The sequence below is a fragment of the Eurosta solidaginis genome, chromosome X, assembly GCF_040869045.1.
Source record: "Eurosta solidaginis isolate ZX-2024a chromosome X, ASM4086904v1, whole genome shotgun sequence".
Classification (NCBI taxonomy): domain Eukaryota; kingdom Metazoa; phylum Arthropoda; class Insecta; order Diptera; family Tephritidae; genus Eurosta; species Eurosta solidaginis.
This window is the reverse complement of record NC_090324.1, coordinates 83,315,861-83,331,211: the sequence shown is the minus strand read 5'-3', so window position 1 is coordinate 83,331,211 and position 15,351 is coordinate 83,315,861. Positions and strand designations below refer to the sequence as shown.

General features: G+C 41.4%; 1 pseudogene; it reads right to left on the bottom strand.

The window, feature by feature from the left end:
* LOC137234467 (GPI transamidase component PIG-T-like) overlaps positions 1 to 14,805 on the bottom strand; it is a 40,898-nt pseudogene extending 26,093 nt beyond the window's left edge.
* Between the last annotated feature and the right edge of the window lie 546 nt (positions 14,806 to 15,351).

Below are 15,351 nucleotides of genomic sequence, written 5' to 3'. Positions count from 1 at the left end.
ATGTTTGTAAGAGGAGAAGACGGATACTGTTTGAACATGCCAAATTGTGATCAAACAAAATATATATCTTGCATGCAGTTCTATGCTCACCGCTTCAAGATCAGAGATAACTATTTAAATCACCTTCATTATTTTAAAAATTTATTGAATCAATACTCCGTGAACATGATGACAAAGATGATTTCCGAAAGATTGAATTTCATACGCAAAAATCAGCAAAAACTACGTGCTGTAGAATATATACACTTACGTGATGCTATCAATTAAGATTCTAATATTAATATTTCTATTGTAACGGTTTTACTGCAAATCCTATTATTTGCAATCCTCTGCTAACGTTCGTATCGCTAAATGGTTGAATAAATAACTTCAATATTGAATAATGGAAAATGGCCTTTATTAAAGTACTTCACAATAACACTTATACTTTGCAACTAGCTTGCTTAACAACCAAACTTATTGATAGCTTAAATGAAACTAACTTTCAAAATAATACTGCTATGGCTCGCTAGATAGCGTCTTAATCGAAACTGCTTGATAGCTCAACTCAAACTGAATTCCAGCGCCTCTACATTTGCTGCCTTTTATACTTTCTGATTTCAACGTTCGCTTCTTCTAGGCGCTTCCATTTCCAGAATCTACTATTTGCCATCAGCTCTCAAACTTCTCAGCTGTAAATACAATTGCACGATTTTATATCTTCTCTCATTGTATACTTTCAGGAGTATCTCAGATATATGCATGTGTTTGTGCATTGATTCTCCGCTGTTCGTATACGTACATGGTACATATGTAGACGCAATTATTGTTTCGTTTATGTAGATACATAATGATTGAATTATTGTGTGAATTCACGTCACTGCTTAGCATCGGCTTAGAGATAGCAGCACCCTTAGTTTTGCTAATATTCGTAACACTATTATAGGCCAAAACGTTATACTTCTATCGTCATTTAGATATCATCGCGTTATATGCAGGAAAAAATACAAAACGCGATGACATATGTACGTCATTATGGACACCCTGATTTATTTATTACATTCAAATGTAATCCTGAATAGCGAGAAATAACTCAAAAGGTTTTTGATTCACAAAAGTCATATGATCGACATGATATTGTAGCTAGAGTTTTTCATTGTACGAAATTGTGTTCAAAAATATGATACATGGACCATATGCATAATATATCTTCCCCATGCATGGCACATGGAAAGTGTGTGAAGTGACTTCCCCGCAATTATAGCGCTGATACGCAGTCTGGCGAAGATGGCTACCCAACATAGCGTAGGCGGTGTCCTGAAAACCGAGGTAATACTGCCCACCTTGATGTACGTGGAACTATGGCCAGGGAAGACAATAGATGGGTTGTTCCTTATTGCCCTGTACTCCTGCGATGTTTTTCGGCACATATTAACGTTGAATACTGTCATTCCGTTAAAGCTTTTAAATACATTTGCAAATATGTTAATAAGGGCACAGATCAAGCTACATTTTCTTTTCAAAATACTTCGGATGAGATTTAAAAATATCTCAACGTTCGGTATATAAGCACTTCAGAGTATTGCTGGCATTTTTTTTTTTTATTTTCCCATCCATGAGCGATATCCAACTGATGTACACTTAGCAGTGCATTTAGAGAATGGGCAACGACTGTACTTCTCGGAAGATAATGTACACCGAGTTCTGGAAAACCTCCATCAAACTACGTTGATGGCATTTTTTGAACTATGCGCTACCGATTCTTTTGCGAAAACACTTCTTTATCATGAAGTTCCGTCTTATTATACGTTGAGTAATAATAAATTTTCCAGAAGGAAGCGCGGAATATCTTTTTAAAGTAATTCAGGGATTAAAAAGGATTCGGCGCTTGGTACAGTTTACAATGTACACCCCAATGAAATGGAGTTTTTATATACGTTTATTGCTTCACAATATTCGAGGTCGTACCTCTTTTGAAAGCTTGAGGACTGTGAATGGTTAAGTTTTCCCAACTTTTCAAGCCGCTTGCAGAGAACTACAACTTTTGGAAAACGATGACCATTTGAAAAATGCCATAGCTGAGGCAGCTCTTTTGCATTCGCCGCCAAGGTAAAGAGAGTTGTTTTCCATTTTAATAGTTTTTGTCAGCCCTCAAAAGCTAAGTTATTATGGAACACGTTCAAGGATGACTTCTGTGCAGACTTCCTTTTCAATGAACGCAGAAGGCGTAACGATCCCGATCTACAAATTTCTGAAGATTTAATAAATCAAGTTTTGAAAAAATTTTATGAATATGTTGATAGTGATTGAATGAGTAGTTAACATTTCTTTTACGATTTGATTGACATCGAGGACAAAGTAATAGGCCTTTGCGAAAAATAATTATCCAGTTTTTGGTTGCCTTCTCCAAATCGTGATATTCAGTGACCGGAATGCACTTCTGAGACAATCCTGAGGAGCCCATGCGACTTAAATTATTTAAATGACTACCTCAAGCTAATATATCGAAAATGGTTTCAGATCAGCATCTGACATATGATAAAGCCGTTGACAGCATTGAAAACAAAAGAGGTCAGGCCTTTTTCTTAGATGCTCCTGGTGGTTGTGGAAAAACCTTTTTACTTAATCTTCTTCTCGCATATGCCAGATGTTAAGGTCACGTAGGGCTGGCTGTAGTATCATCGGGAATTGCAGCGACTCTTTTATCTGGTGGTAGAACAGCCCCTCTACTTTTATATTAGCCTTAAACGTGTCCCTCCAAGAAGAAAAGGTTTGTTCCATTCAAAAGAATGAGTCACTGGCTAAAATAATACAAGAGGCAATTCTTATAGTGTGGGGTGGGTGTACAATGGCTAACCGAGCACGTATTGGAGCTGTAGATCCTACATTAAAAGACCTTAGATCAAACGACAAGCCCTTTGCTGGGATAACAATCCTTTTTGCAGGAGATTTTCGTCAGACTGTAGTGGCGAAAGGAACTCGAGCTGATATTGTTAAATCGTGCTTCAAATCATCGTTATTATGGATTCACCTCGAAAAATTGTGTCTGCGAATAAACACGAGAGCGCATCTTAACGGAACTATAAGTACATTTCCCCAGGATTTATTAGATATTGGAGATGGGAAATTTTTCACTGAGAACGGCTACTTTATACTAGATTCAAAGCTTGGGAATGTGGTACATAACGTGAGCGAATTAATATCAGAAGTTTAACCAAATATTGAAGAGTTATCCAGCAAGCCATATACTTGGGTATGCGAACGGGATATCATTTCACTATGTTTAGGCCACCAGCCTAAATATTCGCTACCACCCTAATGTACACTTTTGGCAATTTTAGTATTTACCGGTAACGGCCCACCCCTGCCGAGCGCTAACTTTAAAGGGGAAAACTCGACGAAAGTTAGCTATCGGCAGGTGGTGCGGACCTTTTTCGTTTTTTAAACTTTCTTTCTATTTTGGAACGTCAACGAGCCAGCAGCTAGCCCCAGGTGAGTTATCATATTACGTATCTTTTCATAGGTTGTGCATATAATTACGCTATAATCGCACCTTGCTATTGTGATTCTTCTTAATAATTGCGATTTTTTAACATTAGAATTTGCACTTGGCAATTGTCTGGTAATCAGCCACCAATATTTCTATTTTTGAATTGTAATCTATCCAACAATTTGCGGTCGTCATATTACTAACATTTGCCGTGCACGAATGTGTAATTAACAATTTAAGAACTTTGAATTCGAATTAGTTTGTGAAGCAATTCCCTTTTTGATGATAAATAAAGCTGAGAATTTATATTGTTTATAACGTGAATACATTTGTTATTACTCGCCCTAATTCTTTTCTTTGCTTTCTTTTTATTTGCGACGCACACGCCCGACTTCCCCGGGTCCACACTGCCCCGCAAAACATTGGTCCTTACGCGCCGAGGAAATTAATATTCAGACGCATACTACAGAGAAAACAGCACTTTTTTTAAAAAATTTTTGCTAAAGTCGAAAGAGGTTATTTATATTTATTATATCCAACAACATAAAAACCAGCGAAAACACAAAACAAGCGAGCACACATACAGCCACAAATCATCACACACAGTCTATTGACGTCGAGATCACATCATCATACAGTCCATTATCACTCATACAGTCCACTAATATCATCGTCACGACATCACATACAATCTTATCATCATCATACTCATCAGTCAAAGTCCATCATCAAACACATACATTAGCATCACATCTTACAGTCATACACATCATATCATCATCACAATTTGTCATCACTCTACAGTCCATCACATCAACACATCGCTGCCCATCGATCAACTAAAAACACAAGGTACGTGGTTGCTTGGTTGCACAAAACATTTTTTTTAGTTGCGTGATTTACGCACGGAAAGTGCATTCCGTGTTAGACAAAAAAGGCAAAGCAAGTGAAATTGTTAGAATTCGTGGTTATAAACACACCAATCGCCTTTTGACGATCGGGTAATTCCCCCCACCAGTGGTAAGGGTTACTCGACACCGCTCAAGGCAGACAGTCAGTGAATTTTTTTAGTTTTTTTTCACACTCATCACTGCACTGTGTTGTACCCCCTCATCGCCAAATACATTGACAAACTTCCTAGTCAGGAACCATAATTACACTTGGTTGATAGCCGTAGCTTGTCTATCACGGAATTCACTTTAGTAATCAGTTTGCAAGCTGAAATATTACCAAAAGCCAAAAAAGTATCACTAAGTTGGGTGGCTAGTGGCTTGATCACACAATTTATACTGAGTTTTATATTATATAGCTGTATCTTTATCACTTTTTTTTCTTAATAAATACTTTAAATCGTAATTTTCCACAGTAAGTTGGATAAACAAATTTATTTTTTATATTGGGAAAGATCCCTGGTTGGCTACTCCGGAATACTCAGCGTTCACTTTCACTTTGTATACACATTTAAGCCTCGTCAGGATTTCTATCTGTGTTTCACATTAAATCCTCATTGGGATTTTCTATCTGTGTTTCACATTAAATCCTCATTGGGATTTTTTTATCTGTGGTTCACATTTTACACTATATCCACATTGGGATTACCATCTGCGTTTTTAATTTTTTTTAAACACGCTAAGTTTTCAAAATATTTCTATCTGTGTCCAACACACCTGTTAAGACACATTAAATATTTGCAGACGATTCTCTTCTCTGCATTGCATATCACTGTAGACACATTAAATCCTTTCAGGACTTCTATCCGTGCTTAATATCACTTCGCACCGACTAGAACCTTTCAGGATTTCTATCTGTGCTGCATATCACTACATTTATATCACTTTATACACACTAAATCCTCGTCAGGATTTCTATCTGTGTTTATTTCCATATCACTGCATACACATTAAATCCTCGTCAGGATTTCTATCTGTGCTGCATATCACTACATTTATATCATTTTATACACACTAAATCCTCGTCAGGATTTCTATTTGTGTTTATTTCGATATCACTGCATACACATTAAATCCTCGTCAGGATTTCTATCTGTGGCTTGCACAATCCTCGTGAGGATTTCTATAAGTGGTTCATATCACCGGCCACATTACATACACGGCATAATTTACATTTGATTAAATTTTTGCTTAGCACTATTCACATAAGATTGCTATCTGTGTTAACACATTCAATCAGAATTCTTGTGTTCCTAAAGCTTTTACTTATATAGCGCAATCACAGCAAAAACGAAAACACTCTTATAATTTTTTGTTGTGGTTGCATTTACACCAAAGCCACTAAGTCGTTTACCTCCGAGCTCGACACCTTCAAAGAGACAAAATATTCAAATTAATAAAATCAATGGAGACTTATATTAGATTGGCTGATTGCATAGTGGAGTTTGAACAAGAGTTCAGCTCCACCCTGGCCGAATCCCGGAACAAGCACACCCTTGCACTACGGCAAGAGGAGCTAAGGGCACTATGGAAGAAGACCAAGTCCACATATGAAAGTCTTCTCGGCAATTCTGAACTGTCTAAAGACGAGCTCAGCTCATTAAGAAAGAAAAATAAAAGTTGCTTTGCATGCTACCTGCAATGCATGTCTGCTGTGGCGGCTGAAGCCGAAGCTATCACCCCACAGCCGGCGAAAGATGAAGCAAAGGAGGAAGACTCCTCGCGCCGTGGACATAAAATGCGGCTGCCGCCTTGTGACACCGATGTATTTAAAGGCGACTACCTCTCCTGGCCAGCTTTTCGAGATATGTTCACGGCGATATACATCCACAATACCGATCTGAAAGATGTCGAGAAATTATACTATTTGAAGCAAAAAACGCAAGGGGAGGCAAAAGAAATAGTGGGCAGGTGCTCATTAACAAACGAGGGTTTTGCAACCGCCTGGAAGAATCTAAGCGACAGGTACGAAAATAAACGTATCCTCGTCAACACACAATTAAAGCTTTTATTTAATCTGACGGCAGTCGAGCAGGAGTGTGGAACATCAATTAAAAAATTGCAATGTGAGATCAACAATTGCATTTCTGCGCTACAATGTCATAATATTGACATCACAAATTGGGACGCAATCATAACTTACTTATGCTCCACAAAACTCCCTGAATCTACACTGGCTCTTTGGGAACAGACCGTAGAACGGAAGACAGATATCCCGAAATGGGAGGATATGGACAGATTCCTGTCCAATCGCTTCCAGACATTGGAGACGGTTTCCGATCTGAGGGGTAATAAAACAACAAAAACACCCAAAAGTCAGAGTTCGAATTCTAGGGAAAATTCTACGAAACTTGGGGTTTACCAAGCAAGCGTACCAAAGTCGGCATGTAAGATGTGCAACAGTACGGAACACAAATTACGAAATTGTCAAAAATTCCGTAGGTTGTCCACGTCAGGAAAAATAGAATTTATCAAAAACAATAGTTATTGTCTGAATTGTCTGTCGGGTGGACACACCGTGACACGATGCACTAGCCAATTTAATTGCAGCACGTGCCATGCAAGGCACAACACCTTGCTCCATCTTCCGACAGCACAACCAAAGATAACTCCTCAAAGGTGGACTCAAACCACCACCGACAATACACCTTCAACCTCACAACAGGCTAGGGCAAGGATGGAGTCTGAAAAAAGACAAGATAATGCTACTAACGTCTCTTCGTGTCATGCTAACACCACTAAAGGGGTGTTATTAGGAACAGCACGTGTCAATATACACTATAATGGAGTGAAGTTTTCTGCCAGAGCGCTGATAGACTCTGGGTCCGAATGCTCTTTCATAACAGAAAGACTAAAAAAGCGAATAAACCTTCCATCCAAACGTCTGCACGTGCAAGTGTCAGGAATAAATAATACGCCATCTGCACAGGTAAAGGAATCATGTGCGATTACATTAGGTTCGCTTACAGACCCCTTAGTAAGTATCAATACGGTGGCCCTAGTCCTGCCTCAACTGACAGGGGACCTTCCGACTTGCCAAGTTAGCGCAACGACTCGGCAAGCGTTCCCTGATCTGATTCTGGCGGATAAGAGGTTCTTCGTTAATGAACCAGTCGACCTCATACTTGGAGGCGACATTTATCCCCAGATAATACTGAACGGTATAAGGAAGAACGTTCTAAATACGCTTCTCGCCCAAGAAACCGTCTTCGGTTGGATCCTAACTGGTCGTGCAGAAGTACCTCACCCAACCAATACACGAGTATCATTTTTTAACGAAATTAGCCTAGACAAGCAACTAACCGCTTTCTGGGAAATTGAAAACATACCAACAAAAAAGGCCCTGACTGAAGACAATGCCTATTGCGAGGCACTATATAAGAACACGACGGAAAGGAATTCAGATGGAAGATACACCGTCGCCCTTCCATTCAAACAAGACTTCCCAAAAACCGTCTGTTTGGGCCCATCTCTCAAGAGCGTCTGCTCTCAGTTCTATCGGAACGAGACGCGCCTAGCCAAGACCCCGGCCCTACAGATGGAATACAATAGGGTACTGACAGAATATGTCACGTTAGGGCACATGACTAAGGTGCACACCGTAGTACCACCACAATCAACTGATTGCTATTTCTTACCGCATCATGCGGTGATCAAAGAAGAAAGCACAACGACTAAAGTAAGGGTCGTATTCAACGCGTCGTGCCCGACATCCAATGGCATAAGCCTGAACGATGTTCTACACACCGGCCCAGTACTTCAATCCGACTTAACAATACTGCTCCTCCGATGGAGATTCTACAAGTACGTCTTCAATAGCGACATTGAGAAGATGTACAGGCAAATTTGGGTAAAGGAAAATCAAACCCAATACCAAAGAATAGTTTTTCGACTCAAAGTAGAGGACCCTGTCAGCGTGTTTGAGCTCAACACGGTAACCTTTGGGGTGAACTGTGCCCCCTATCTAGCGATCAGAACCCTACATCAACTTGCAGATGACGTCGAGGCATCCCTGCCAACCGCAGCGCACATTTTGCGAAACAGCATGTACGTCGACGACGTTCTGGCAGGGGGGCATAGCATCGAGGCAGCAGTCACTGCTCGCGATGAAATCACAGCCGCATTAAAGTCAGCAGGATTCCCTCTGCGAAAATGGACCTCTAATTGCAGTAGGATACAACAGGGCATACCCAAACCTCACAGGCTTACGGAAGACTTTCTGGAGTTCGAGGACGCGAGCATGGTAAAAACCCTAGGGATCCGTTGGAACGCGCATTCCGACTACTTTTATTTCACAGCGAAACCAATCGAAAACCAGGACATCTTAACAAAAAGGGCGATCCTATCGGCCATCGCCAAACTCTTCGACCCGTTAGGCTGGCTTGCTCCAGTTATCATCGTAGCTAAGATAATAATGCAGAACATTTGGCTGGAGGGGACGGATTGGGATGAACCGGTATCCACAATCACTTTAGATCGGTGGCAAACCTTTATGCAGGAGTACCCCGCCATTAACCGGATTCGGATACCTCGGTGGGTGCACTTCACCCCAACCAACGATATAGAAATTCACGGCTTCTGTGACGCGTCCGAAAAAGCCTACGCGGCTACGGTTTACGTACGAGCTAAGATCAACGATAGGGCATACGTTAGTCTACTCATGGCGAAAACGAGGGTGGCACCAGTAAAAACAATTTCATTACCACGATTGGAGTTATGCGGTGCCGTCTTGCTGGCAGAAACTTTGGAAACTGTGATGGAGAACCTGAACTTAGGTACATTTAACATGCACCTATGGACAGATTCGACCATCGTCCTCGCATGGATTCGAAAACCACCGTGTTCCTGGTCAACATTTGTAGCTCACAGGGTAACGAAAATCGTCGAGAAGGTAGGGACTAAAGCATGGCATCATGTCGAGTCCGCATCAAATCCAGCGGACTTAGCCAGCAGAGGACTTCCAGCCACGGACCTAGTCGACAACTCTTTGTGGTGGCAGGGACCTTCTTGGCTGCAAGAAGGCAAATCGAAATGGCCATCTCAGGGCGAACAGGAGTACCACACAAACATCGAAGAAAAACGAGTGCAAGTGCATGTAGCAACGAACATCAACAATAGCGAGGATGTTCCTGATCGGTTTTCCGATCTATCAAGGGCATTGCGGGTAATCTCCTACGTTATAAGATTCGCCAATAGAACCCATCCAAAAACTAAAATGTCCTTTAAAGCAGAGTCTCACCAGATCTCGCCCGACGAAATCAAGGCTACGACTAGCCGCCTCATAAGGATATCCGAAATCAACCACTATGCCGAAGAAATAAGCTCTCTGAGAACTAGGAAACCCATCGCGACCAAAAGCGAGATCCTCTCTCTAAACCCCTTTATCGACGAAGATAATGTCCTTCGAGTGGGGGGTCGTCTCAACGCATCCAGAGACGTTCCCGTCGACGAGCGTCACCCGATAATCCTCCCGTACGCCTGCCGACTCACCCGTCTCCTAGTCCAGTTTGTCCACACCATTTCCATACATGGTGGAAACCAACTAATGCTGCGGCTCCTACGCACGCAGTATTGGATACCTCGGGTCAAAAACATGATCCGATCCATCATCCACAACTGCAAGGCCTGTACGCTATTCCGCAAACGTTCCCCGACGCAACTCATGGGAACCCTCCCTGCGGAACGCACTACCTTTAGCCGGGCATTTACCAACACCGGGGTGGATTTCGCAGGACCGTTTGACATCAAGTCTTACAGCGGAAGAGGATGCCGCATGTCCAAGGGTTACGTCTGCCTATTCGTCTGCTTTGCGACTAAGGCGATCCACTTAGAGGCGACTAGCGACCTCAGCACCGCCGCGTTTCTAGCAGCATTTAGTCGGTTTGTCTCCAGACGAGGATGCCCGAAAAACCTCTATTCCGACAACGGAACGAACTTTGTCGGTGCGTCGAGGGCTCTCCGCTCAGAGGACAAGGCATTCCTCGTTGATGCGCGCAACCAAACCCTCTCTAAATATGCCCACCAAACCCTTACATGGCATTTCATACCAGCAGCTGCTCCTCATATGGGCGGACTGTCGGAAGCAGGAGTCAAGAGTTTCAAAACCCATTTCAAAAAGATCGCATTGGATCATAAATTTACTCTAGAGGAGTTCAGCACCCTCCTGTGTAGGATTGAATCCTGTCTCAACTCCCGACCCCTAAGCCCATCTTCCAATGACCCGTCCAACCTGGAGCCACTGACCCCCGGGCACTTCCTAGTCGGGGGCCACCTACTAGCGCCACCCGAGATTGACGTCAGCGAGAATCGCGCCTCACTCGTCAATCGATGGGAAAAACTTAAGGCGCTGCATCAAACCTTCTGCAAGCGGTGGAAAACGGAGTACCTCACCGAACTGCAGAAGCGCGTTAAGTGGAAGCATCCACAATCGAATCTCAAACCGGGGGACTTAGTCGTTATTAAAGAGGACAATCTGCCCCCCAACGAATGGAGACTAGGTCGGATAGCCAACCTCCATTATGGCCCCGATAACCGAGTTCGAGTCGTCGAACTTGATACGGCAAGAGGACAAACCACCCGACCAATAACGAAATTGGTCCTACTACCACCCTCCAGTGAGGGTGACTTGTAACTCCCAACCGTTATAACCAACAACCCGTATAACCCAGCTCTCGTTCACCCTGAACGAGGCCAACAAACCCGTATAACCCAGCTCTCGTTCACCCTGAACGAGGCCAACAAACCCGTATAACCCAGCTCTCGTTCACCCTGAACGAGGCCAACAAATCCCATAACCCAGCTCTCGTTCACCACGAACGAGGCCAACAGAGCCCTACCGCAGATCCGCTATCTGCCACAGCATACCAGTGAATCAATAATCATGATTTTGTCTTAAAACATCTACATACCAATTCTAAATATTCCCGCGGAAAAATTCCTCCAATTCTTTTCTCCTAGGGAGAAGAAAAATTGGGGAATAGGAATTTCGAATTTTCGAAGTCAGCTGTTTTGTCAATTGAAATCTCATTGCGTATTTCTTATTTTGTTTAAAAAAAAAAAAATGTTGTAAGGTCTAATGATTGTTGCTAATTTGTTTGAAATTAAGAAATAAGGTGTAAACCACGCACATTATTGCATTTCATGTGAAATGAGTAATGAACTGGTGCCACAGCAACATCCACTGAGGAGCATAAGAAGAAGACGGCGGGATAACACAAATCCGCCGGAGAGGCCTGCTCTCATTCTGCAAAGCAAATTTTGGCGGCCATGTCGAGTTGAGTTCGCCCTTCGCCATATACAAAAATCTAATTAAGCCTTCTTAAAATCCTTGCGCAATTCTGGATGGCTGCATCAAGTATACAAAGAGCTCTTCCGTTGCTTATGATACTTTTCGACTTAAAATAAAGAATATTGTGGTTGTTGATGCGGTTGCATTAACAGTGAGAATATTGTGGTACAATGCAAATACATATTTTTGCACACATTTGTACAATTAAGTGTTCTTTCTTAAAAGAACCAATTTCCTTTAACCATTTTGATGCATTCCCTTTAACTAGTGAAAAAACTCCTATGAAATGGCAAAGAAATCTCCCTCTCCCTCACATTCATAATACCTACTTTTCTCCCATAACCGGTTTCCTCTCTTTCGAACATTGTTCAGAATAGGAGGGAAGGGAGAAGTAGAAAAACTCACAAGGAATTTTTATTTAAAATACGAGGAATGGGAGAAGGGAAAAAACTCGCACGGAATTTTCGTTTAGAATTAAGCTGCTAATATTTTATTACCGTAAGGGAATATAGTTTAACATACCTTTTAAATCCGTTTTCGTATCAATCTCCGTTATGTTGTGCGCAGGTTCTGCATGTTCCTGTGGTTTGGCTGTAGTAGCATGTGAGGCAGTTGTTTTGTTCAACGTTGTTCCATCTTTTAAATTAACTGATTTGAAATTAAGGTGATTTTAGCTATCGCCACTACCTACTTACCAGCTAAGGAATTCAGTAACACGCCTGTGATAGTTCATCTCATCGTGACAACAAATATTTACAGATTTACCACATCTCTTCATTTGGTACGTCAGTAAACGCAATATGTCCTCAGCTTTGAAATTGTTTAACCCTAAGAGTAATTTAATTCAATTGCTCAAATTCATTGCGATCTATTTGCATTTTCCCTTAAGTTGCTTCTTCTCCACCAACTCACGTCAGTCTCATTTTCCGCTTCTGTCAGGTCTTCATCTTCCCTAGCTTGCCCTGCGTAGCTGTGAAGATGGTCCAAGGCTTCTTGACAAGTTTCAGGTCTAATAAATGTAATATTTGTTATAGAATCCAAACATTCATTACCGTGCGCAATTGTGCGGTTGAATACTTCAGCGAACCATGCTTTCCCAATATGCGGTGGAGGATTTCTCGTCCAAATCGCGCACAATGTCACTTAATGTAGCACGTTCGATTGTCCCTTCCAAGGTTTTCGTTTTAATTGCTAGCATATCCGATTGCGCAGCCACATCGGCTGTGGATTTGAGTGCACATGTCCACCTCTACCCAATACATAAATACATAGAATTTAACTTATAAATTTTTAATTACTGAAGGCTTTGCGTCAGCGGCATTCGGCACTGGTGCACATTCTTCAGCACCCACCAATTCCCTGGCGATTAGTGACTGCTGCAGCCGTCGTACAAGCTCAGTGGAGAATAAGTCATTACCCTACCGGAAATGCACTTTAGCAAACGGCTGGACATGCCTGTGGCAATATACTAACACCGGCTCGATTTCATCGGGTGGATATTCCAGCCACTTCAGGAATATATAATCAGAATCAAAAGATATTTGTACTGTACTTAGAGCAGGTATTCCGAAAACCAATTCTAAATGATATGGACAGACACGTTGAATACCTGGTATGTAATGTATTATATTTGGTTTTAAACTGTATTCCGCACCATTTTTAGTTTGCACACTCAATTTCAACGGATGCATATAGGAAGATACAAACCACGGTATATTTTCTTGCAGAATGATAGGCAATGTCGAATACTGGGTATTTGTAATTTGTGTTACTATTTGACCTCGTTCCTGTCCATGCCCAAGTATGTAACGATGCGCATAAAGTGGACGAGGGTGTGCTAATAATACTGTTGACTTGATTTGCTCTCGGCTTATCCAAGCGATATTAAATAGTATATCAGTATCAACTAAATTTTGTATATCGTATACGTTGTGAATTGATTTACTACCACCACGCAAAGAGGAATATTATATGCTGGTGCTGGTGTTAAATCCTAAGGTTGATCATCGAGATGATCCAAAATGCAATACCCATTCAAACCTTGTCCAAACAGACGTCGTAGCGAAAAATCACCATTTGAGCCAAGTCGTTTTCGACCATAGACTAAATTTGCCGTTTCAGTAAACTCTAAAATGCAATCGCTATTATAACTTTTACACATTGTACGTATTTTTATACCCAACGCGTGGTAATTTGTATTGTGAACATAGCCTGAATTCAGTAAAGACGCGAATCCTAGTTTGCTATTGCATGGCAACATTTTTTTCCATGGTGTTAAATTTTCTGTGCAAACGATTTCTCGAGGCAAGCTGGCATAACGTTATAAATTGTGGTATTTTTTCTTTACTACCAGTTACAAATTGTGGGCGAAACTAAATTTGGGCTCCACACTATTTGTTTTGTCAATAAAATTTAAGGAGGCGCATAGTAGTCCGGAGAAGGTGCTTGCAAGTTTCATCCACTGATCATCGACTATGGTTGATGTCAGTTTTTTCCCGCAAACCATGCTCTTACCGCTGCGCCCGGTGCTGCCTCCACGATTGGATATACTAAAGTTTCATATCGCCAAAGTACGTGAGTCAAGCCGATATGTAACTATTTAACCTCGCATAAGAGCAAGGTTTCTGCAATGGGACGTGGTATTGTTTGTGTGTATAACTTTTACACATTGTACGTATTTTTATACCCAACGAGTGGTAATTTGTATTGTGAACATAGCCTGAATTCAGTAAGGACGCGAATCCTAGTTTGCTATTGCATGGCAACATTTTTTTCCATGGTGTTAAATTTTCTGTGCAAACGATTTCTCGAGGCAAGCTGGCATAACGTTATAAATTGTGGTATTTTTTCTTTACTACCAGTTACAAATTGTGGGCGAAACTAAATTTGGGCTCCACACTATTTGTTTTGTCAATAAAATTTAAGGAGGCGCATAGTAGTCCGGAGAAGGTGCTTGCAAGTTTCAGCCACTGATCATCGACTATGGTTGATGTCAGTTTTTTCCCGCAAACCATGCTCTTACCGCTGCGCCCGGTGCTGCCTCCACGATTGGATATACTAAAGTTTCATATCGCCAAAGTACGTGAGTCAAGCCGATATGTAACTATTTAACCTCGCATAAGAGCAAGGTTTCTACAATGGGACGTGGTATGATTTGTGTGTAATGAAAATTATCTTTATCGCCATAATGCCAATGGGTTGTAAACGGAAAATACATATTAACATGTCCATTTGGCAGGGGCAGAATACAAAGTTCTTCATGAACCTGCACAGCTTCAATAGACCAGACCAAAAGGATGATCAGATGAATATTTTAGAATATATGTAGCCTTCAAAGTCGTCCTTAGAAATTGACACAGACGAATTAATGCCAATAAAACAAATCCGTATCAGAAAACGGAAGCTGTTCCGCTTAATACGCTTTAAGAAGCTATTACCAGCTGATGTCTAGAGGTGAGGTTGTGCTGATAATGCTGTACGCTTAATCCAAATTTATGCCGAACACCTTCTCCAATCCGGCGATCCCAATGGTAACAATCTGAAACGAAAAGAAAAAAAATTATATTAGTCGAGCTAGCCAGCAACTTGGCAAAAATCCACGTTTCTTGGAAATTCATTCTAAAATGTGTGTATACTCACTGCCA